This window comes from Dermacentor andersoni, chromosome 6 (assembly GCF_023375885.2).
Source record: "Dermacentor andersoni chromosome 6, qqDerAnde1_hic_scaffold, whole genome shotgun sequence".
In the NCBI taxonomy this organism is placed as follows: Eukaryota; Metazoa; Arthropoda; class Arachnida; order Ixodida; family Ixodidae; genus Dermacentor; species Dermacentor andersoni.
Window position 1 is genome coordinate 183818747 of NC_092819.1, and position 24361 is coordinate 183843107.

The following is a 24361-nucleotide window of genomic DNA, read 5'->3' on the forward strand; positions in this document are numbered from 1 at the left end:
AATTATAGACATGAGCTATCCGGTTTTTATTTCAACATTTCATATTTTTTAGAGCGACTACGACCATTTTATGGTCCGAGATTCCTCCCCCCACTTCAATATTATATTCAAAGGTACTCTCTGACATGAATAAGAGGTCTAACATGGCGCTGGAATTTCCTTGAATTCGCGTAGGTTTCTCGACCGCTTGAACCAAGCCATGTTTCACCATGATTTCCAGCGTAAGTTCCGCATGTGGGCTCTGAAGTGTCCCAGGGATTCTTGCATCCCAATTTACTCCCGGTAAGTTGAAATCACTTATCAAAATAACTTTACTTCTACCTGTAGTTGTTGTTAAATGCTGATCAATCTTCTCAAAGAACTCAATAAGGTATCTCGGGGGTCTATAAATTACACCGATCACCAACGAAAAATCGTGGAAAAACAACTTACGCCATACGCTTTCATGCGCGTAAATTGACGGCGGAACTTCATATCTAAGTGATTTTTTAACTGACAGTGCAACGCCTCCACCTCTCGACGCCCTATCTGTACGCAGCACGTTATATGCGCCCGGAAAATCTTCATCGTCCGCGATACCCTCATGCAGCCACGTTTCAGTTATTGCTAACATATGTGGATCATTTAATAGCGACACGCATTCAAGTTCGTGCACCTTTTTGACAATGCTGCGAGCATTTACGTTTATCAGCCTGAGTTCATGCTCCTTTCCTTGTCAGTCTTGGACACGAGGGCCGGCTTCGGCGTTTCTGCGCATCCTCGCCCTACAGTTAGATTGGGCGTCCCATGTATGGGGGATGTCGTTAATGAAAAGCTTGTCATGAACAAGCCTTACCTTAGATCCTTCATTTTTATCAGTTTTAACCGATTGCCAGAGCAACTTTCTTTTTTGAAGCGTTTCGTACGAGTAGTCGTCAGCGATACTTATCTTCGTGCCCTTCAGTTTCTTGCAGTTTTTGAAGATAGCTATTTTTTCATGGTAGTCGTACAAGCGTAAAAAACGGGTCGATCATGGTCATCCCTTCTTTTACCAAGTCTGTGAATTCTTTCGACAGACGTGGGTTTGACACCAAGCAGTGTGAAAAATATGTTCCTGATGATCTTACCTTCTAAGTCTTCTCGCGTCTCGTTAACACTTTCCTTTACACCAAACACAATCAGATTGTTACGCCGGGCTCTGTCTTCGATATATAGTATTTTTTGTTGTTGACGCTGAACAGTGCTTTGGAGATTTTTAACAGTAGCCTCGATATTTGCCAACTTCACACCTTGCTCGGCAAATAAATCAAGCTTCCCTTCAATATGCGTCAGCCGTGCTTCTAGTAGCGTTTGTTTTTCCAAGATTTTTTCAAGCATTTCTTAAATAGGAGGGCCGAAGTTGCTTTCTATGTCCCCGGCCAAAAGGAGTTCTAATTGTGACCATAGTGCATGCAAAACATCACGGCACTTCACTGGGAGCGGCAGCACAACAAGGCACAAACAGTTCGATCGTAACTGCGATACATAGGAGTAGTAACGAACCTGTAAGGCAATCCAAACGTGTCTAAACGGCATTGTCGTTGTGGTGCCGCCGCTCCCACTGAAGGTGGTCAGGTACGGGTTGTGCCTTATATGCTCGATGCCGGTCGATGACGTGCTCCCGCCTGGAAGGTTCCATTGGCTCATCCCGAGAAGGTCACCATCGCCTGCTTGAAGCCATGATGAATCGGGCTGAAGTAGACTGTCGTTGCTGGTTGATACGGCGCTGGCGATTAGCGGCAGCATCTGTAAGGCAATCCAATTGGTAATTGCAATTAATTATCTAATTAGAGAAGTATTGTCCTAATTTTCAAAGTGTCAATGAGGCAATTGAAGGCATCCCAAAATGACACCTAACTGCAGTGTTTTCAGCGACATACTAATTGCGTACAATTTTTTCGACTGGCAAAAACCTCACGAAGTATGAAAAATACCGTGTCAGTGAGCTCCCCCCCCCCCCCCCCCCCCCGCATAATAAAGCACTGCCCTCAAATAAGCTGATTGAAAGCAACTGCACTGCCTGTCGTGAACCCGAAGAGACAGCACATCACCTTGATAATGGTATGGAAGGAGCCCCAACAGCAGGTGTCGCGGCTTCGCAGCTACTCCTTCCTCTCTCCGTCTCTCAAGGCCTACTGATCATTGACAACAGAAGCCCCTTGATAACGCAGCCGAAGCTCTGACCACACACAATATGCGAAGAGCAATGTAATAGGCACAGAATGTTTTAAAATCCAGCCTTTGCACGCACCGCATCGAAAGAGTGCGCGCGAAGTTATATTTCGCACGAGAAAGTTGCTTCGGACCAAAGCCAATATAAAGTGAGTGTTTTATTTTTCATGCGCGTTTTATGTGTGAAGGAAATTGTTGAAGTGAGATCTATGTACTATATGCCATTACTCTCTTTCCTCTCTCTATTTTCGTTGTTGCTCTTTCATTTCTTTTTCTTCTTTTTTTCTCTCGCTCCTTGCTGTCTGCTGCCTTTTGGACCTTCTGGTTATTAGGACCAGTCAAGTTGCTTTTGTTGCAACTTCTTTCCTAATGCATTGGCACTTTGTACCACTTCTTTTTATGAATGAATGTATTATTATTACTATTATAATTAATAATTATATTAATATTATTATTATTATTATTATTATGGAGAGTATACGTGGTGAAAAGACAGGTTCGTGTCATCAAATGAAGGTGTAATAAACACACTGGAAAGCGCACAACTTGCAAAGAAAAGGCGAAAGCAATGGGTTTTATTTATTTATTTATTTATTTATACATACTGCAGTGCAATTTGCGCTATAGCAGGAGTGGGTTAAGAAAAGGTACAGAAAATGCAATGGAGTATACAGCGGTAAGCACAAGTGAACACTTTTAAAGAGCACTGATTAAAGGAAAATACACAAATAAACACAAGTGAACACTTTTACAAAAGAGCACCGATGAAAGAAAAATACACAAGAAGTTATACAAATGCTGCCAGGCATGGGTGAGCACGATTATGCATCTGGGATGAGCATGAGCGAATGGACCCAGGCAATGAATTCCAGTCTTCGATTGAGCGGGGAGAAAAGCTGAATTTGAACATGCTAGTACGTGCGTAGTAGGGTATCAAGTTTAGGTCATGATGTCTTCTCGTTGATGATCCCGGCGCGAAGTTAATGTAATTATCATTTGAGAGCCTAACTAAAGAATTGACAATGCAGTGCAAGAATTTTAACAATTCGACACGGCGACGAGAAGAGAGCGTGTTTAGGTTCAAGGAAGAAAAAGTTGAAGAGGGCGAAAAGTCGCGATCGTAACGATGACATATAATTCCCACAGCTTTTTTCTGTATAGCTTCTAGTTTATTAATCTCTAACGGCTTATGCGGGCTCGAAACTGCAGATGCATAATCAAGAACAGGGCGGATTAGAGATTTATACATTAGTAACTTTGTGTCTTTAGGAGATCGGGTTAGCGTTCGCCTCAAGTAACCTAATTTTTTTAGTGCTTTACTGCATATGTAATCAATGTGTTTGAACCATGACATGTTATGCCTAAATATGACACCAAGATACTTATACTCAGAAACCTTATCTACAGCACAGCCATTGAACGAGTAACTGAACAGGGAGGGACAAGATTTGTTGCAGAAAGACATCAGAACGGTTTTACTGAAATTAATGTTCATTTGCCAAGTGTTACACCAATCGCAAAACCTAGAAAATGACTCTTGAAGGCGATAATGATCATTAGAAGATTTAATAACTTCATATAGAACGCAGTCATCAGCATAGAGACGGATATTAGAAGAGCAGTGAAGTGGCAAATCGTTTATATATAATAAAAAAAGAAGCGGCCCAAGGACGGAGCCTTGGGGCACACCTGGTGTCACATCAACAGTAGCGGAGTCAGTCGAACTGTAAGAGATGAATTGGGAGCGAAATGAGAGAAAGCTTAAAATCCAGTTAACTAAATGAGGATTATTCAGTACAGCATTAGGTTTAGCAATAAGTTTAGAATGTAGAACGGTGCCAAATGCATTCGAGAAGTCTATAAAAATGGCATCAACCTGGTTGCCTACGTCAAGGTTAAATGAAATGTCATGCGTGAACTCAACTAGCTGCGTTAACGTGCTAAAACCACGCCTAAACCCATGTTGCATGTTAGACAGTAAATTATTTGATTTATTTGAGACAGTGATTATTTGATTATGAATAATGTGTTCCAACATTTTGCATGACTGTGACCTTAGTGAAATTGGTCTGTAGTTCGACAAACACTGCTTATCTCCAGATTTATAAAGACGGAGCACTTTGGCTAACTTCCATGAAGAAGGCACAGTAGAGGATGATAAGGATTTTCTGAATATGACTGGCAGATATGTTGATGACCACAACGAATAACGAACAAGGAACGCATTGTGTATCCCGTCCGGACCGCTGCATTTCTTAACATCCAGGTTTAATATAAGGTTGAGGATGCCTTCGCAGTTTATCTCAACGTCACTGATTGCTTCAGAAGAAACTGTATCGGTAAGTGTCGGGATAAAGTTGTTATCGAAAACAAACACGGATTGGAAATACTTGTTGAAAACATCGGATATCACCGCTGGGTTGTTGATGACGTCATTATCTATTCTGAAAGAAATGGATGAAGCATCGCGAGGTAAAATAGAAGACCAAAATTTTCGTGGGTTAGTTCTTAACAAATTGTGCAGGCGAATGCGAAAAAAGAAATCCTTGCCATTTTGCAACTTAAGATTGAGTTCTTTCTTTGCCTTAACACGAAATTAAATATACCACTTCTAAATGAACCGAACTGGCAATCAGAATGTCGGCACACACAAAAAAACAACTGTGTGCTCTCATCATCTATGAACTCGTAAGCTCAGTTGAACATCAGCCGAGAGGACGTGTTCAAATAGGTCTCCTTTTGCAGCTACGCAGTACTGTGTCTATTTTATCACACCTTTAGTGGCTTTCTTGATGAGTGACGCCAGAATTCTATGGCAAACATCCGTTATCCTTACCTTGAACTAATCTGACGTCGGTCTCGATCATGTAAGCACAATGTTTCACATATCCCCAAAGAAAGAAATAGAACGGAGAGAGGTCAGGTGACCTAGCCAGCCAATTTACAGGCCCGTGCCTTCCTATCTATTGCGCATGAAAAGTTGCACCCAACCAGTTTCGCGCTCGGCTGCTGCTGCATGCAGGTGCCCCATCTTGCTGGTACCGCAGAAGTGGAAGACTTGACAGCGGGACTTTGCTGAGAAACTCATCCACCCCTCCTTCAAGGATTTCGTTCACGTAACGCTGGCCAGTCAGTGCGTGATCAAAGAAGATGGTACTGATTATTGTACTGCCATAAATTCCGAACCACACATTGAGCGACCACTGGTACTGGTGCCGATTGCGCTTTACTTAATGTAGATTGGAATCCCTCCAATAGTGTACATTATGCAAATTTACCTAGGCGTTTGTGCAAAAACTGGTTTCATCTGTGTACATGATCTTGCTAAAAAAGTCCGGAGACTCATCGGCTTTCGTGAGGACCCACTTCGAGAAATCTAGACGACTCTACAGGTTCATACCTTCTAAGCATTGGTGCTATTTCAGGTGGTAGGGGCGAAAGGCCGTCCTTTACAATCCTCCAAACTGTTGACTTCGAAATTGGTATCTGGGTGCCCACGTATCGGCATCAGGGTTTGAGGCCATAAATGCTAGAACACCTATGCGTAGGTTAGGACTCAAATATGGAGTCCTCTGCCGCTGTTTCTTGAAGCTGCCGGTTTGTTTCAGGTATTCATAATTTCTGATGATAGTCGATGCGTTTGGTCTACCGCCACCCTTCCATGACTGATACATATATTTGCGACATTCCTCTTGTTGCCATTTGCAGACGCCAAGGCAAGAATCATGTTTACCTTCTGCTCAATAGAGAAAGACATGGAGACTGGGACAAAACAAAACGCCCGTTTAAACCTTTGCACTGACGTTGTCAATTAGCTTTTGTGGGAAAAAAATTGAACATCCGTGAACTTTATCGATGCTAAGACAACAGCTATAACATGTTTTTTCCGACTAACATCAAACACGACGTGTTACTTCAGCCGGGACACGCCAGAAAAGGAACTTGCTCAATCACGATGTTTTTCTTTATTTCGTTCTGGATAACTCAGAAGGAGCCTGGCCGAGGGCATTGCTTTATGGTGGGTGGGAGCGCAGTTACCTGGTATTCTCCATATTTCGCGGGGTTTATTTATCAGTCTGAAAAAAATTAGTACGCAATTATTACGTTGCTGAAAATACCGTAGTTAGATGTCTCTTGGCTGTGCCTTGAAATGCCTCATTGACCCTTTGATAAGTAGGATAGTAGGTCTCAACTTAGATACTTAATTACAATTACTTAAGTAAATCTCAGTAACAAAAAAAATGCTGGCAGCTACTCCACTGTACTGTAAACAATGTGCACTAAGTCTCTTTTAGTAATGCGTTGCCCTTTTTTAAAATAGTATTGGTGTATGACAGTTAATCGGGGCACCTGCATATGTTTACGACCTTTGTATGCGACTGACGATGTTTCCTTCCGTAATATAGGTTGTATATTATTAGAAATGTTCTTTTTTGTTGAGTCGTCAGCATTGGTTACTCGAAAGAGAAGGATTACTGAGACACACAACACTCACGTGCATTTCACACGCCATTGAATAAAGACTCTGCCAAATGGGTCACTGAAGCTCATAGGTTTTTTCATGGTCAAAAAGTACGCAAAGCAATTTGAAGCGTGGTGAACATACAGCAACATATTCATTCTCTAGGCATAGGCTATTCATACCTTTAGAAGTAAATTTTAACTGGCTACTTCAATCTCTTTCAAATTTGTAATAAACTTCGTCCTGTGTGTATATTTAAACATATGGTGCATATGCATTGTGTTTAAAGTGGAAATGTAAAACAAGGTTGAAGTGAGAAAATATGTATGAGGCAGCCGCCGCTAGGCGTGTCCTCCTATTGTCAGGACTTGCAGAAATAATGCGAAAGTGTGAATTAAAAGCCGCGCACATCCACACCAACAATGATGCAGCAAGCTACTAGTCCCTGTAAAATTTCAAGTGAAAAGGTCGAGTAAAGTCGAAAGAAACCTCAAACAATGTAGGCGACAAAGGTCTGGTAATTGCACTTTAGGAGTGTGTGTGTGTGTGGGTGGAGGGTCTTCGGCATCACCCGGGGTAAGGGCGGAGCCTCCCCCTGTAATCGGCGCCTATGCCTGCTCGTTTTGAAACGAATGATACGGTTCAGAGGGCACCATTGCTGCACCACTAAAATTAATGGAAGAGTGCAGCACCTCGTAAACTGTTTTAGATGGTGCTGGTGATACAAACCTTTAGCTCGAGTTCGTTTGCATAAGCTTGAGAGGCAGAGTACAGTGCAATGACGGGTCCTGAACTCCAGATACAAGTCGATGTCTTGAGATCATTGGTCATAAAAATAGTGGAAAGCAATGTCCCATTTCTACTGGAAGCAAGAAATAATGTAGAGAAATGAGCAAATGCTCGGAACTGTACGGTTGGTTCTGTCGATGAGAGAAGTAGTTTAAATACATGCTTTATGTTAATAAATATCAATTTTTTCGCTAGAGATGATCAGACAGCATTTTCTAAAAGCAAAATGCACCGTGGAAGTGAACGTCAGTATCTTGGAATGAACTGGTCATGCCTTCGTTAACAAGAATGCAGACAATTGTTTTTCTGTAATAAATTTTACAAGGCAATAAGAGCACAAGAAAACTACCAATGCAGATGTATTGACAGAGGCATATTTAATCTGAAGTAGCATTCAGTTGATCAGTGCAGACAGTTGATTCGCAGCCTAACGGCAAATACAGAACATGCTAGTGTACATGCATGCAAAGCAGAACACACAGAGCGTAGCGTAGATACAGAAGATGTGTGGAAGTAGGGTTTCGGTGGTGCCTTGTCTGCTGCATCGCTTATTAGCACCTGTACTGCACCAAAGCAGCAATGTATCAAACATGCTGCACCGAGGGATGGTGCTGAAAAATTGTTAACCAACCAAGCACCTTTTGAAATGAATAGCGAGGGTTAGAAGGCACTATCAATGAAGCACTGAAATGAATGGTAGGGTTCAGCACCATGTGAACTGTTTTAAATGGTGCTGGCGAATCGAATAGCCATAAAATGACACGCGCACAAAAACAATGACAAGGAAAATATGGTCACTGAAGAAGAACCAAACTCCAAGTGAAATTCTGTTTCTAATCATTTTGACAACATTTATAAATTCTAGAAACACTATTATAAACAATGGCACCCTGTGCTGATACTGAGAGGTGATTGAGAAAGCTGTCAATGTAGACATCACTATTGATGCGATAGATACTCGTGCGGTGCACAGAACAGGTGCTTAAATTGGGCAGCGGTGCTGGTGCAGCAGATAAACAGTGCCATGGATGCTGATTCAGCACGCTGCTCGCACTTTTCAATCAAGTGATGATGTGTACGGCATGTTATTTGCTTGGTTGGATCACTCAGTGGCCTCGTGCATACGGCTACTTTTTGAATCAGTCCGAGCTTCTTATGGACTGCATAAGGGCAGTGAATTGGGCGAGTTGGTGTTCCATGGTAACAATAAAATTCAAACAGCGCTAGACGACAGGACCAGAAAGAGGAGGAGACAAACACGGCGCTGAACTTACAACTGATTTATTTGAAGCAAGAAGTCAATTTATACGTACAAAAGCGGGCACACGAGCTTCTTATGCTTTCTGTAAAATTCTAAAGCACTTCCACAAAGTTGCGCCATCAACGGCATTGCCTGCTCGGCCTGTCGCATAGTCAAGCAAATTTGCGAAGAGCTTTAAATATAAATAAATAAATAAATAAATAAATAAATAAATAAATAAGTAAATAAACAAATAAATGAATAAATAGCAATTATAATAATAATATACATACCATTGTACAGTAAAACCTTGTTATAGAATTGATATAGACCATCAGGAATGATGAACGCGATCTTCTCTTGGGCCCTTTCATCCACAGAAATTTGCAAATAAGCAAGACTGAAGGTCTATTGACGAAAAGTATTTGGCACCGTGGAGACAATCGAGGGCCTCGTCAATGCGAGGCAAGGGTAGACGTCTTTCTTGGAAATGCAGTTTAGACGACGATAATCTACGCAGAAACACCATGTTCAATCTTTCCTTTCAACAAGTACCATGGGCGACGCCCGGCGACGCCCAAGGGCTCGACGAAGGTTCACCAATACCGTTGGCAAGCATCTTGTTCACTTCATCTTGAATAATCTTACGCTCTAAACAGAAATTCGATATGGCCGGCGATGAATAGGACTGGCATCACCAGTGTTTATGTGATGTTTAACAATTGAAGTCTGCTCCAATTGGAGATTGTTGAGGTCGAAGATGTCGTGGTAGGAAACCAAAAGGCGACACAGAGCTGTTGCTCGTTCAGGCAATATGTCCGCAGCAATCACGGCACAAAATGTTGCGTCAGGGCAAATATCATCCTGTAGACATGTTGAAGAATCTGAGCAGACGTCTACTGAAAACGTCGTGACGTGGTCATCTCCTGTAGCACGCAGCGTTACAACCGATCTGCCTCGGGGTAGAACTTCCTTTGTTAGGCCAAAATTGGCAATAGGGAGGCATGTCCGCTTATCGGCGACAGTGATGACGGAGTGGGGCACACGATATTGCGCATCAAAATGACATCAGGAACAGGTGTGGTGGCGTAACCACCATCGGGCACAGGAAAAGATGATAGTAAATCAACGAAAGTCAAGGCTTTAGGTGGCAGGCGGACGAAGGCGGTCGTACTAAAGTTGTTCGGCACGAATATGCACGAGTAGAGGATGTTCGAGGCGTAGGGTACCGGCAGAGTGGTCGGTCAAGCTGAATTCGTCGTAAGAAAGTCGAGTCCAAGGATTAGGCCATGGGGACAATTGGTCAGCACTGCAAAAAGAATAGGAACGTGCTGGTCGGCGATACTGATAGGAGAAGTACACATTCCTGCAACGTCAACAGTGCTACCATCGGCCACGCGTACGGCTCGAGTAGTAGGAGGCGTGAGAACCTTCCTCATTTGACTACGAAGCTTACAACTCATTATGGTTACCTGGGATCCACTATCTATTAACGCCATCAAAGGGACACCCGTCGACGTGAACATCAAGTAAGTTCTGGTTCGTTGGGATTGTCAATGGAGGTTTTCGTCATGACGAAGATAATGCAGCACTACCCCCAGAAGCTGCATGGTCTAGTTTTCCGTCTGGGAGGGTCCATAATTCGTCGGCGAGGAATAGCTGTTGGTTCGACAGGGACCGACGGCGCTGAGGTGATGCCTGAGGTAGGAGGCATACGGTGAGGCGAGTAACGGCGTGCGTCAGCATATGGGCAAGGAGATGGGGAAAAGGAGCTCGAATACGGCGACGTCCAGGTGGTGCGGCAGTGGCGAGCGAAATGGCCAATGCGGAGGCAACGAAAGCAAATGAGCTTGTCGTCCGGAGTTCTGCACTAGGTAGGGTTGCGGTATCTCGGAGGGGAATACGGATTGCTGTGAGACAAACCTGTCGGCACTAGAGTTACTGTATATGCTACCACAGGTAGCAGAGTGGCGCGTAGGTCCGCCATCTTGCCTGGGAAGCAACCAAATCTATGCGGCGAAGCCGCACTCCGTTTTTGCAGGCGGCATGCCTACCGTATCGTCGATCGACAGTTGGTAGTTTTGCATCGCTTTCGTACTGCTTGTCCGCCTAACCGCAAACAAAGCGCATCGAAACAGCTGACTGCATAAGATCGTCAAGAAAAAGGCGCCGAGATCGCTCCCCACCGAAGCTTAGGCCTAGCGTATCCGCCGAGTCCGTCTGCACGCTCTCGGCGCACCTAGGCTCAGGAATCAAAAAGTCTAACACGGATAAATCATTCTATATTTCAGGTTTCGCATCGGTGTTCTTAAATAAACCATTTTTTTCATGTTTACAGTGCCAGCACAAGTAGCGATGAGCGCCGATGTGACGCGTCATAAACACAGGTATATATGTGCTGTCGCGGAAGGCTCCCGTCACTAGCCTGCGCTTCTCTAACGAAGATATATGACTAGACAGACGTGTCGACTGAAAGGCATCACTGAACTAAGAAAACGTTGCATATTCTTCGCGTAAAGAACAAGAAACAGCTATCCAAATCAGTAGTAACAGCCCATACAGCGTCCCGGGTCGGCGGTTCATTTAGGACTTTTTTCAAAGTTAAAATGCCAGTCGCAAGTGAAAATCGATGTTGTGGCACTTCCGAGCATTCTACTGAATACGGGCAGCAAAATGTTCTTTGTGGTACAGGCGTGTGTTGTATATGCAGGGCGATAGCGCATCTACCATGACTGAGCGAGACATCTCTGTGAAACTAAAACTGGTTCTCGATCCTTGACATGGCATATTATCCATCGGTGTTACCATCCCGGCGTGGCGCAGTGGTAAAGTACCGGGCTTGGGATCTGTAGGTCCGACGATCGAAGCCTGGTCGCAGCTTTTTTTTTTTTCTTTTTTTATTGCACCAAATCGCTCTATGTTGCTTTTTGTATTCCAACAAAATATATACGGTGTGCAGGCACCGCGTGTTTAACGCGCTATAGTTATTTTTCGCACCAGTACCCAGTGCCTCCGAGTACGCGCGCCTGCCCAGCATCCAGCGCGCGGCACTGGGCCCATAATCCGGCGCTGCACTGAACACTGGATAATGGGTACTCGGTTTTGCATTAGGGATACCTGCTTATGTGCCAAAGCTCTCAACGTGTAGGCAGTCTAAAACATTACTGGTGAATCAATTACCAACCATTAGTATTTCGACACTGGTACCCCATTAGACTTGCTGTAGAAGCGTACCCACCTACTAGCAGGCACTGGATATCAGCCACACTGGATATCAGCCACACCTGCAAGTACCACTTCATTATGTGCCTTTTCACTGCAGGGATGCCAAAAGTAACCTGTGGGAGTGTAGTGAAAGTTTTTCTCTCGCAGGATTGACATAGCTACATTGACATATCTATATAGCTAGCTCACCGCAGCTAGCCCGCACGCGAACAGCGAACGCCAAGGTCGGCCGGATTCGCTTTGAATTTGACTGGCGATAACTTGTGTCAATCCAGTTCGCTGCAGCGGCGGCGTCGGGAAATACAAAAATTGACCCGAGCATCTGCTTCTCCGCAATGCACGGTTGCTTGACTACCACGTGATGACGCTCTGCCAATAGAGGCGCTAGCGGCGTGATAAAACAGACGCGCAACTCTGCTACCTGTAGTAGCATATACAGTAACTCTAGTCGGCACCACTCGGGCGTCGGGTCGGGAGACGGAGCAGGAAAAAAGAAAACCGAGGTTGGCATATTCTTCCCACACAACTGCCTGGATGAGAGAGATCGCTTGGGCTGGTTGGTCAATGGCGGGGTGAAGTGGACGTGGATGGAACGGCGCAAGACTTGTAGCCTCGATTTCACGGCGAACAATAGTAGGACGTGCTTATTTATGGTTGCTGAAGCGGTAAGGTCGACGCACGACGACGTTGCAGCCGTGTTAGGGAGCTGGGAGAACTGTGGAAAGACGCGGCGGCATACCTTGACAATGACGTCGATGGCGGACACATTGTTGAAGACAAACAAGTTGAACGCGTCGTCCGCGATCTGTCTAAGTAGGTGTTCGACTTTCTCAACCTTAGACATTTTGTCGTCGACCTTCCGGCAAAGAGCGAGCACTTCTTGCATGTATGAGACATACGATTCAGTAGAGGACTGGACTCGGGTAGCAAGCTCTTTTCTAGCAGCCCGCTTCCGACCGGTGGGATTTCCAAAGAGGTCGCCGAGCTTCTCCTTGAAGCATCCCAGCTACAGATCTTGTCCTTGTGAGTCCGGAACCAGACCCGAGGAGTTCCACCCAAGTAGAATAGGACATTCGCTAGCACAATGGTAGGGTCCCAGCGGTTGTTTCGGCTAACACGCTCATACAGGTTGAGCCAGTCCTCAACGTCGACATTATCTTGGCCGGAAAATATGTCAGGATCGCGGCGGTTAGTCCCCGTAACGTAAGTTGTTGGCAAGGTCGCAGGAGTAGAAGCAGATGAGGAGTCGTCACCGGGAGCCATGGCGGAAAGGACGCTGCGGAGCTCCGTGGTGAGGACGGGGAACGGCACCCTCCACCAAAATGTTACTTGAACGAAGGATTAAGAACTGGAGACTATTTACAAAGGATAATGCAGTGCTGACCAGTTCAGCCGGCAGTTCGAGTGCCAGAGAGCGTTCATCGTCTTCGTCGGGGCGCCCGCGTGCATCGTCCACAAGAAACGCAATATGCATGTATCAATATGTACCCACTTAATAAGCAATACAATTGAAATATAGCCATAATGAATCCCCTGCCATATTGCCATTCAACCTGGTGTATTGCCTGAGCACTTAGCCATAGTTGCTTAATGCATGCTGTTAATGTGTAGTATTTACTTCATTTTTCAGATGGTGCAAGCATGACACCTACGAATGAGTGCTTAAATCGTAAACGAGAAGGAAGGAGGTTAATTGCGACCCGATTTTCATTAGTCATAGCATAAGAAGCCAACAAACACTGACACCAACGACAACATAGGGGAAATTACTTGTGCTTAGTAAATGAAACAAGGAAACAATAAATTAATGGAATTTAAAGTAGATGAAAAAACAACTTGCCGCAGGTGGGAACCGAACCCACAAACTTCGCATTTTGCGAAGGTTGTGGGTTCGGTTCTCACCTGCGGCAAGTTGTTTTTTCATCTACTTTAAATTCCATTAATTTGTCATTTCTTTATTTCACTTATTAAGAACAAATAATTTCCCCTATGTTGTCCTTGGTGTCATTGTTTGTTGGCTTCTCGTGATATTGACTAATAAAAATCGGGCCCCTCGGTTAACCCCTTTTTTCTCGTTATTACACAACGAGGGTCTCGAATCCGTCAACATTGATGCCTTCAGGTAGCATATGTGGCTTTATTGACCAGTTTCCTTCACCCAAAAAGATCACGTTCTCGTGACGCCTGCGGCAGAAAGGACGTTCCACGTCCGCCACAAAGGTCTGTGAGTGTTGGCGCTGGCTAACACTCCCAGGGTTCTACTAGGACACAAATACCCAAGAAAGTGGACGGGTAAACGGCGCCGCGGTAGCTCAATTAGTAGAGCATCGCAATGAAATGCGAAGGCTGTGGGTTCGGTTCCCACCGGCGGCAAGTTGTTTTTCATCCACTTTAATTTCCATCTATTTGTCATTTCTTTATTTCGCTTATTAAGAACAAATAATTTCCTCTGTGTTCTCCTTGGTGTCAGTGTATGTTGGCTTCTCGTGATATTGACTAATAAAAATCAGGCCCCTCGGTTAACTCCTTTCTTCTCCTTTTCTTGTTGATATTTTTTGTCTAGTGTGGACCATTCTTAAGAGCACGCTTTTATTTAACGGAGAGGTTTAAAAGCTTTTTAGATATGTGCATGATTTTTAGGTATTTTTATCGCTTGACTCCTCCTACCAGGATACGATGGATAATGTTTTATATGATTTTAATGAACATGGGCAAGGTCTTGTATTTACCCACGAGAGTCCACAAAACAATGTATTGCAGTTCGTGGAACTGTAGCTGTTGTTCTGTGAACGCCATGTGGGTTGGGTGTATCAATGCCGTGCGAAAAAGGAACTTTTGTCCTTTAAGTCTGCACACTCAAAAATTGTGAAAAGAGGCATTGTGTGGTGTTCTATGGAATCGGCTCTTAAAAGTTCGTCTGTACACAATATGCAAGAAAGTTTCGATAATCAGATCAGCCGACTTCTGGCAGCGGGGTTACCTATGTCGCTTTTGACTACCGTGGTTGAAGCTATGGTTCAGAGAAGAAAGACCACAATAAGGCCGGGCGCCGAACGTGAAACGCGATGGTCCGCGGTGGTCCCTTATATACATAAGGTCACCCATCAACTCAAGAAAGTTGCTTGCAGGCCTGGTGTTCCTTTGGCGTTTTCTGCGCCGAACAAGCTTTCAAAATTAAGCTCCCACACCTGTAGGGAGAGCAGGGGATGGCAAATTCGGCATAGTGCTTCATACCTGTCGTGCGCTGTCGGCGTGGTTTATGCCATTCCACTCTCATGTGGTAAGACGGACGTTGGCCAGACAGGGTGTTGCGTCAATGTGCGACTCAGAGAACATGCGCAAAAAGCAAACAAAAATGTAAATAGAGGAGCGCCCCTTGTTGCGCATATACACTCTTGCAACAATTGTGAGGCGCGACTTGTAGGAACGTCGATTTTTGGCAAAAGCCAGAATGAGGATGCGCGGCTTACCTTAAAGGCTTACCACCTAAAAATACAAGGTGATAATTGCATCAGTGACGCATATTTGACCCTGCACACATCTGAATTTGACTTCCTACGTTTGGGCATGGGATAATTTGGCAGATCTCTGTAATGTAATCTGTGCTCCTGGCGCGGTTGTGTGGCCTAGGGTTTATATAGGCATCGAGGACGAAGAAATAAAGAAGTTGTTAGTCAGCGCCAGTCTGTGTCGTATTGTCCTTTTACGGTCCGTCTTAGGTGTTTGCGCTGTAAGTTAAAATTCTCGGAAGGGACGCCTCACTACCACCGTGCACGCCGTTTGAGACGCAAGACTTATGCCGCCACCTGGAATTCTGCATGAACAACACGTGCTTCGTGTTCATGATTGCGATAGTAAATTACTAGATAGCTATGCGAAGTAAGAATAGTAGCTTTATGGGCCGTATAAACTTTTAAACATTCGCTTACTAACTAAATTTACAAGCACGGTTTCACGCGCACACACGTAAACATGAACACATCTTGCCCGATAACCGCGGAATCTCGCCGAAAAACGCTGTTGTGAGGAATCGCGGCAGTAGCAGCGAGCGAATTGACTTTCGTACAGCTCTCGCTTCAACGCGAACGAAACGTAGAAAGTGCATCGCATACGAAGCTACCGGCACTACGTGCACTCTGCAAAGATCTCAGATCGCTTTGAAGATGACGCCCACGCGGGCGTGAACTTTGGCAACATTGCAGGTTGCTTTCAGGATACGGCGCCCGCATGGCCACACAGTAATGGTGGATCCACACGACGGACACTCGTCACGGATTCATGCCGTCCGCGCGTCGTCCACGACACCTACGGAAGGAAAATGCCGAGCTATTTTTCGCATCCGGATTCTGGCGGTCGGATGATGTGGATTTAGCCTAGGATGCTCTATAAGTCTCCCAATAATGCACAGACGTGAGGCCATAGAGTTTCTAAATAAATACCCTGGAGGGCAATGTGGCGCTAGTGTCTACGGGGCCTCCTGAGCGTGCCTCAACCTACATGGGAATGATGGGAAGTACAGGCTTCGGATTGACTTCCCTCTTTCGACCGGCTGCGTTTGATTAAGGAAAGTGTCTGCGTTCCCTCGGTCGACGAAACGCCTGCGTTAGGTTCACCCAAACGTCAAGTCCGGGATGTTGCATTCATTCTTTGTTTTTCGAGTCCCTGATGTCACATCCGTCTTTGGTTATGGCGCCAGAATGGCACGCTCAAAGAGGAGCTGCGCTCAAGCAACTGCACGAAGATGTTCATTGTTTATTTTTGGGGGTTTGTGCTAGCGTAGGTCGTAAGGTATCGTAAGTACTTCACTTTTCCATTCGATGTGCATCTACTATGCAAACCTACGCTTTCGACTGCCTGATACATCATTTCCAGATTCCTTACTAGCTTATTTTCCTTGTGACGCATCCCACGGACCACCGCACCGGCCAGCCAGTGCTACAGTGTACTAGTGTCGAGAATGCTTATTAGACGAAACTGTTTATCTTAAGTGCCTTCAGACTTCTTAAGAGCTTTTCAGAATCACTTAAACGTGACATAATAACTACACGGAAGAATATGTAAATGGCGGATGACCCAAGTGCGTTATGTGCGGGCACTTGTTGAGAGAAAATAAAGAGTATTCATCGTTTATCTCGCAATGGAAACGCACATTCCTGACGCATGGGTCAGGTCTGCCATCCGCCGACTAAGGGTGGTAGTGAATGAAGTCGCTAAATGAGTGGTTTACGGCGTCATTGCACGCGCGGGAAACAGCGTTCGTTTTACAGCCAAAGCAATACCGCTGCGCTGTCAACAGCCATTCTCTTGTAACCTTTCTCCGCAGCGTAACGCTCGAGTGCTCTGTGCAGATGTGACGGAGGTTGTGTGTGCGGTCGGTATGTGTGATCTTTTAGAAAGAAGAAGCTTCATTACAAAGTGCATTATGAGGCTGCGTGGTCGTCCGTTCTACTAGAGCCGGACAATCAATATTCATTCAATTAATCATTTGGTCATTTGGCAGCAGCAGCGGCTGGACGTGAACTCGTCTCTCACGAACGCCGCTTCCATTCTTCAGCTATCTGCTGCTGTTTCGGCGCTTGTCGTCCTGGCTTTCCTGGGGCTTGTCAAGATTCCTGATCATCGTGCCTCCGTCACAACCAGCCAATATTCTGCTGATCTGCGCATGCCCAGACGCATCTACACCAGGCGTGCAACTAACTGACCTATGACGTCACCGGTATATAGGCGCCACCTTGGGCCATAAAAGCGGCTGCCTCACAGTGAAACGAGTCATTTGGCAGCAGCAGCAGCTGGACGTGAACTCGTCTCTGACGAACGCCGCTTCCATTTTTCAGGTTGGTGTCACAACCCTATTGCCTAAACCCGAGCTCTATTTTCTGAAGAGTGCTTTCGCTGCTGCTGCTGCCATCTTGCATTTGTTAGTCTATGTGTTCGTAATGTTCGTAGTATTCTGTTCTTTTTTTGCGTATTCTTGTGACACCATGACATCGTTGCAATATACTATATGCACCAAATGTAACGGGAACTTCAGTGCTGATGAACGCTCGATGTTTTGTTGCGAATGTCTCGGGGCCTATCAGTTAGGCCCATGTTCAGGGATTTCCGAATCCCCGTTCAAGTCAAAGGGAGCAGAGCAAAAAAAAATGTAGAAGTGTCAGGATTGCCGTAAACATTGCAAAACTGGCGGCTCAAGTCACAAAGAGAGCGATGATTCTACCATTGCCACCGTGCTACTTCACATCAACCAAAAACTTGATGAACTGCTTCCTCTGAAGAAATCGTTCAAGACATGGAAGAATCCCTGAACATGATGGCCAAGAAATACGACACCATTGTTTGTGATGTTGTGAGGCACAATCGTGAAATTAAGAACCTGAAAAACAGAGTGTCCAAACTTGAGGAAATCGGTGCCTGCGCAAAAATAAAAAAGGTTTCTTGTGCAGTTAACGACCTGGAATACCACAGCAGGAAACTAAACATTGAACTTCATGGCATCCAGAAAAAACACAAGGAATGTTTAAGGTCTGAGGTTAACGCTATTGCGTCAAAACTTGAGCTCGCACCATTAACTGAGCAAAGGGTATCTGCGATCCGCCGGCTGCCGTCTAGCTGAGATAAGATACCTGGAATCCTCGTTCGCTTCTCGAATCAATTGACTAGGGATCAATGGCTCGGTAAACGTAAGGCTTTGCCAACTGTTCCGAACATGATGGAAAAACTCACTACGCAAAACAGCACCCTACTGAGGTTTGCTACAGCGTGGATGCATGAGCACGACTTTTGCTACGCGTGAGTGTTCGTTCGAAAACAAGAGGGCGATCGTGCGCACTTCATAAAATGCCCCAATGACCTTGCCAAACTTGTTTCCTCAATTCCTTGTGTGTGTATTTGTATACGTCAACCATGTCTTGTGCTGATTGGGTGTGTCCTTCTGACTTGTTTAACTACTTTGGGCCAACACACAGAAATGTTGTAAAATGCGTTCATTTGAATTGTCAGTCTGCTTGCAATAAACACGATGAGCTCGACACATTTCTTGGACGTGTAAGCATCTTTTGCGATTTTATCATGTTGTCAGAAACGTGGTAGCACCAAAACTCGGCATTTTGACAACCTGCGAGCTACAGATGCTTCACGAAGTCGAGGACGATTACATGTGGCGGTGGAGTTAGCATTCTGGTTCGAGAGGAATTAGTAGTGCAGCGTATAGAAGATTTCTGTACTGTGACCGAAGATTATGAGGTCCTTTCAGTTATATGCTCAAATGTATTGGTTACTGTATGGTATAGGCCGCCTTGGTAACATTGAGCGTTTTTTTCTGTTCCTTGAAAACTTCTTTACTTATACCTCTAATAATCACTATGAAGTTATTTGGTTTGGCGACTTTAATATTGACCTACTTGCATTAACCCCCTTGTGTCGTGACTTTAAGCTCTTGATACCTTTCTACGGTTTTCCAAATGTTATCTCGGTGCCTACAAGAGTGACCGGCCACACAGCCACCTGTATTGATTTATTTATTACCAATTTCCTTGAGTGCAATACAAAAGCTGGTGTCTGTTCTTCTGTTCTTAGTGATCACATTTCAATTGTTTTCATTGCAAACCGTAAAATTAAAAGATGTTTCCCATGTGAATTTTCCACTCGGCTGATTACACCATTGCGAATGCAGAAGTCTCGTGATGAACTGCGACATATTGATTGGAGTTCAATTTTTCAGTCAAAATGTGCCAAGTTCGCGTATGAAACTTTCTTGCGCATTTCTTGTGTGCTCTACGACCGGCATTTTCCGACTTCTACTAAAACAAAGCGCTCCTCAAAGATAAAAAACCGTGGATCACGGCAGAACTGTTCCAAGAAATAAAAGAAAGGAATAGTCTATATAACAAGTTTATTGTGTCCCGTGACATGGTAGATCTAGCCATGTCACGAAATAATAATATAATATATTAATAATAATAATAATAATAATAATAATATCGAAATATTTCGAATCCTGTTCGAGCGATAGTAGGAAAGTATGGAAGAAGGTCAATTCGCTACTCGGTCGTTCACCTGAAGCCCTACTCCCAGTTATTATTAAGAAAGACGGGGTTGATATTAGCGCTGAAATGTTACCTGATGTTTTTAATGATTATTTCACCAACATTAGTACGTTGCCCACAAATAGCAGTGCTTGCCGTTATATAAAAACGCTCCTCATGGCACCGTTTTTCACCGGCCGACTGATGAAGGTGAACTTATCTGTATTTTTTTCAAATTTAGAAGACAGTAGCACGTGTGATCTAGATAACTTGCAGATGAAACCTGTTAAACATGTTCTCGATGTAATTGCCCCAATGCTAATGCATATTTATAACCTATCACTCGCTAGTGGCGTCTTCCCACTTAAAATGCACGCTGCAAAAGTGTTAGCTTTATTCAAGAAAGGTGATAAAACAGCTATGTCCAACTACAGGCCAATATCTATACTCCCGATCTTTTCGAAAGCTTTAGAAAAAATAATTTTTATCCCTGTATCTACCTTGCTTGAAACTAAAAACCTCCTCACTAACTCGCAGTATGCCTTTAGCAAACACAGGTCGACTCAGCTTGCACTTGTTAAGCAGAAAGAATACATTTTACAAAATTTTGAGGACCGCCAGCTTACTTTAGGGGCACTTATTGACTTTAGTAAGGCATCCGACTCCATCAGTCATGAACTATCATTGAATAAGCTTACCTACTATGGCATCCGTGGTGTCGCCTTAAAATTATTTCGGTGACACTTGCAGCATAGATGCCAATATGTGCTCCTTAAGAACAAATCGTCCAAAATTTGTTGTGTTACGGCAGGTGTCCGCCAGGGCAATATCCTTGGGCCTCTTCTGTTTAATCTTTACGTCAATGATCTCGTTATTATTTATCCCGATGCCAAATTTATAATCTATGCCGACGACACTACTGTCCTGTTTTCGTCCAATGATGCTTCGGAGCTATTATCAGTGGCTAACTCTTGTTTGGAAAAATATATTTACGGTCTTAGATAATGGTCTCAAGATTAACGCTGAAAAAACGAAGGCAGTTTTATTTCAACCGAAGAATAAGAATACCTGTCTTTGTAGGGACGCGGTGTTACGGTCTTCTAAAATTGAACACGTCCCTTCTGTGAAAACACTCGGGGTATTTTTTGATGAAAATATGAGCGGGAGCGATCATATTGATTTTCTTGCAGTCATACTCTCCCAAATTACTGGACGCGTTTTCCCATTTCGCTGCATGCCTCGGAAAATTAAAATGTTAATTTATAATGCTTCGTTTGCGAGCCACCTTCATTATTGCTGCCGTAATTGGGGCACCAAATCTGTTACAACTATTAACCGTTTGTTTGTAATACAAAAGAAAATTGTTCGCGTAATTAGTGATATGCCCTTTGACTCCCCATCTCAGCCTCTAATTAAAGAACTTCGGGTAATTAAAGTCAGTGATATGTTTAACTACCTCTTCCTCTTGGATACCTAAAAGAAACCAAATAGAACTTAAGCCAGCTTCGTACAAGAAATGGCGATCTCATACCTAGGGTTGATAAGATCAGGGTTCTGGGGATGATTATTGAGTCGAACGGCGCCAACACGCTGACGATCCAGAAGATCATTGCCAAGACAGACAATGCGGTACGCCTAGTGAAGAGGGTGGCCAACAGGCAGACGGGGTTCAAGGAGGATAGTCTCATTAGACTTATGCACGCATTTGTATTGTGTCACTTTACTTATGTGGCGGCAATGCACAAATGGAAACCATCGGAGAAGGAGAAGCTTGACACGCAGATTAGGAAGATCACGAAGAAAGTGTTGGGAGTGCCAATGTGCACCAACACCGACCGACTTCTCCAGCTGGGAATTCATAATACCTTGGATGAGATAGCTGAGGCTCAGGAGAGGACGCAGATGGTGCGTCTCTCTACGACTAGCACGGGTCGGCAGATTCTGAGAGAGTTAGGTGTTCCTCAGGAGAAGATTTCGCAGCTTCATGTCGGTATTCCCGTGAAGGTCCGTAATCGGTATCACGTCAAGCCTGTTCCCAGGAATATGCATCCGGAGCGAAATGTTGGTAGAAGAAAGGCCAGGGGAGCTTGCCTACTGAGACTCATTCGTGCTGAGAATCAGAAGGTTGGCTTCGTCGATGCTTCTTTTAACGAGGAGAGAAAGGTGTTTACCATAGTTGTCGTGGACAATGAGGGCAGTCTCGTTAACGCTGCTACCGTTCGGACTGATAGGCCAGAGGTCGCGGAGCAAGCGGCTATTGCGCTCGCCTTGGTTGACAGGCGCAGGCCTTTTGTATATAGCGATTCAAAGTCGGCCGTTAGGGCCTTTGAGAAGGGCTTGGTGGCTAAGGTTGCTTTTAAAATTATGCAGACATGTGAGATCTCTCAACATTACTTATGTTGGTTCCCTGCTCACCTTGCGATGATTGAGGGAGTCCCTCCGAATCTCAATGAGTCCGCTCATGAGGCAGCGCGAGATCTTACCCTCCGCTCTGCCCCGCGCAACGGCGTGGCGGTACTCCCCGAGAACAGAGACTCCCCTTCCACATACAATGAAACCACGAAGTATTACCTTCTTAATCGCAGGGTTTACAGTTCGCCGCATCCTAAACTAAACAGGGCTCAGGCACTTACATTACGCTTACTACAGACTGGTACTTATCCTTGCCCACGGAGACTGAACATGTTTTATCCAGAGACGTATACAGAGCCTTGTTGCCAAGATTGTGGTGCTTTAGCCTCGCTCGAACACATGCTCTGGTCTTGCGAAAGAATTGAAGACTCGGCGATCAAGGATGCGTCCAGGTGGGAGGCTGCACTTCGCAGCCCGGACCTGGATGAACAATTCTGGGCTGTCCAGCAGGCTCACGATGTGGCCGTGAGGCTTGGCCTTCCGGTCCCAACGTGGGAGCGGCCCGCTTAGTGATTAATTATCACTACTTGCAGGACCACATAAAGTTTTCCTTCCTTCCTTCCTTAAGCCTTGTTTCATCTCTGGCAATTTTAAAACACAACATTCCATGTTATAACACCAGGTCCCCGGAATACTGGCATGTGCCGCATGTGCGGTCAACCTATGGTAACCAAATGAGTTGTTACACTCTCCCTACTCTGCTGAATAATCTCAGATTTGCGTCCATCGATGTACCTAATTGTTCTGGCAGAGACCTGTATAACTTGTATTGTCCGAAGGATTGTGTTTAACCATGTAGCTAATGTTTGTCTCTTTAAGAGTTTTGTGTATCTATATGTAATATTGTTTGTTTTTCCCGAGCTGTTTCATGTGTGAAGCAAATTGTTTAAATGACATCTATGTACTACATGCCATTACTCTCTTTCCTCTCTCCATTTTCGTTGTTCCTCTTTCCTTTCTTTTTCTTCTTTTTTTGCTCTCGCTCCTTGCTGTCTGCTGCCTTTTGGACCTTCTGGTTATTAGGACCAGTCAAGCTGCTTTGGTAGCAACTTTTTCCTAATGCCTTGGCACTTTGTACCACTTGTTTTTATGAATAACGGTATTATTATTATTATTATTATTATTATTATTATTGATAGTAAGCGATACAAGCATAGACAGACACATGCTGTTGCCAAATAATCCTTAAGGTGGGTCCATTGAATAATTGTGATTTCATCATAAATGAAAAGCTGGGATGCTCTCTTTATGTGCTTGCTTCGAAACAGGATAAATCAAAACTTGGCCAACCAATTTTACTAGTGCTATAAGGTTTTGTGAGAAAGGCTGTTGTGTATTGCTTTGTAACTAGTGGCTTTAAGAGTGTGGCATTGTCTCCCAGCGCACGTGTATTTTCCCGGCTGGCAGTGATGTTCATGGGCTCAACAGTGCTTCAGGAACCCTCTGAGCACTTACACGTTGATATTACAGCCACTTGTGAATTCTGGTCCTAATCTAAGCATTAAGGGGCTTTAGCACTCATTTTAGTGATAACTTTAGGCGTTAATTTTATAGTGTATATTGGTGACTGACAAGAGAAGCTGGGTCTGGTAAGTTTTACATCTTTACACTAAGAACCTGTGGCACGATGAGTTTACGCAAAAGAACAGTGCAGTTGCCATCATATATACGTTCATGGTCCTTGCCTTGTGCTTTGAGTCCTGAACATCACTGTCAGGTCTTTTCCATCTCATCAAAATGTTAAACGTCTAATGTAATTGATGTCAAAACATTGTAGTACATATGCCTTTGTGCTACCATCAGTGAGAAACAGGTGTCAAGGTTCTTGAAAAAGAACAAACTTTAATTTGGCTTGTTTGCTATTGGGTGCACAATCAATATCCGCTGAAAAATCTTCCCTGAAGACTGCTTTGATAGCCTTATCGTGGAGTGTCACTCAGTGATGCGCACAGCTGTGGCTGAAATGGCTGTGGCACTTTGGCATGCTGCAGACATGGTGGTTGATGTACTAAATAAGGT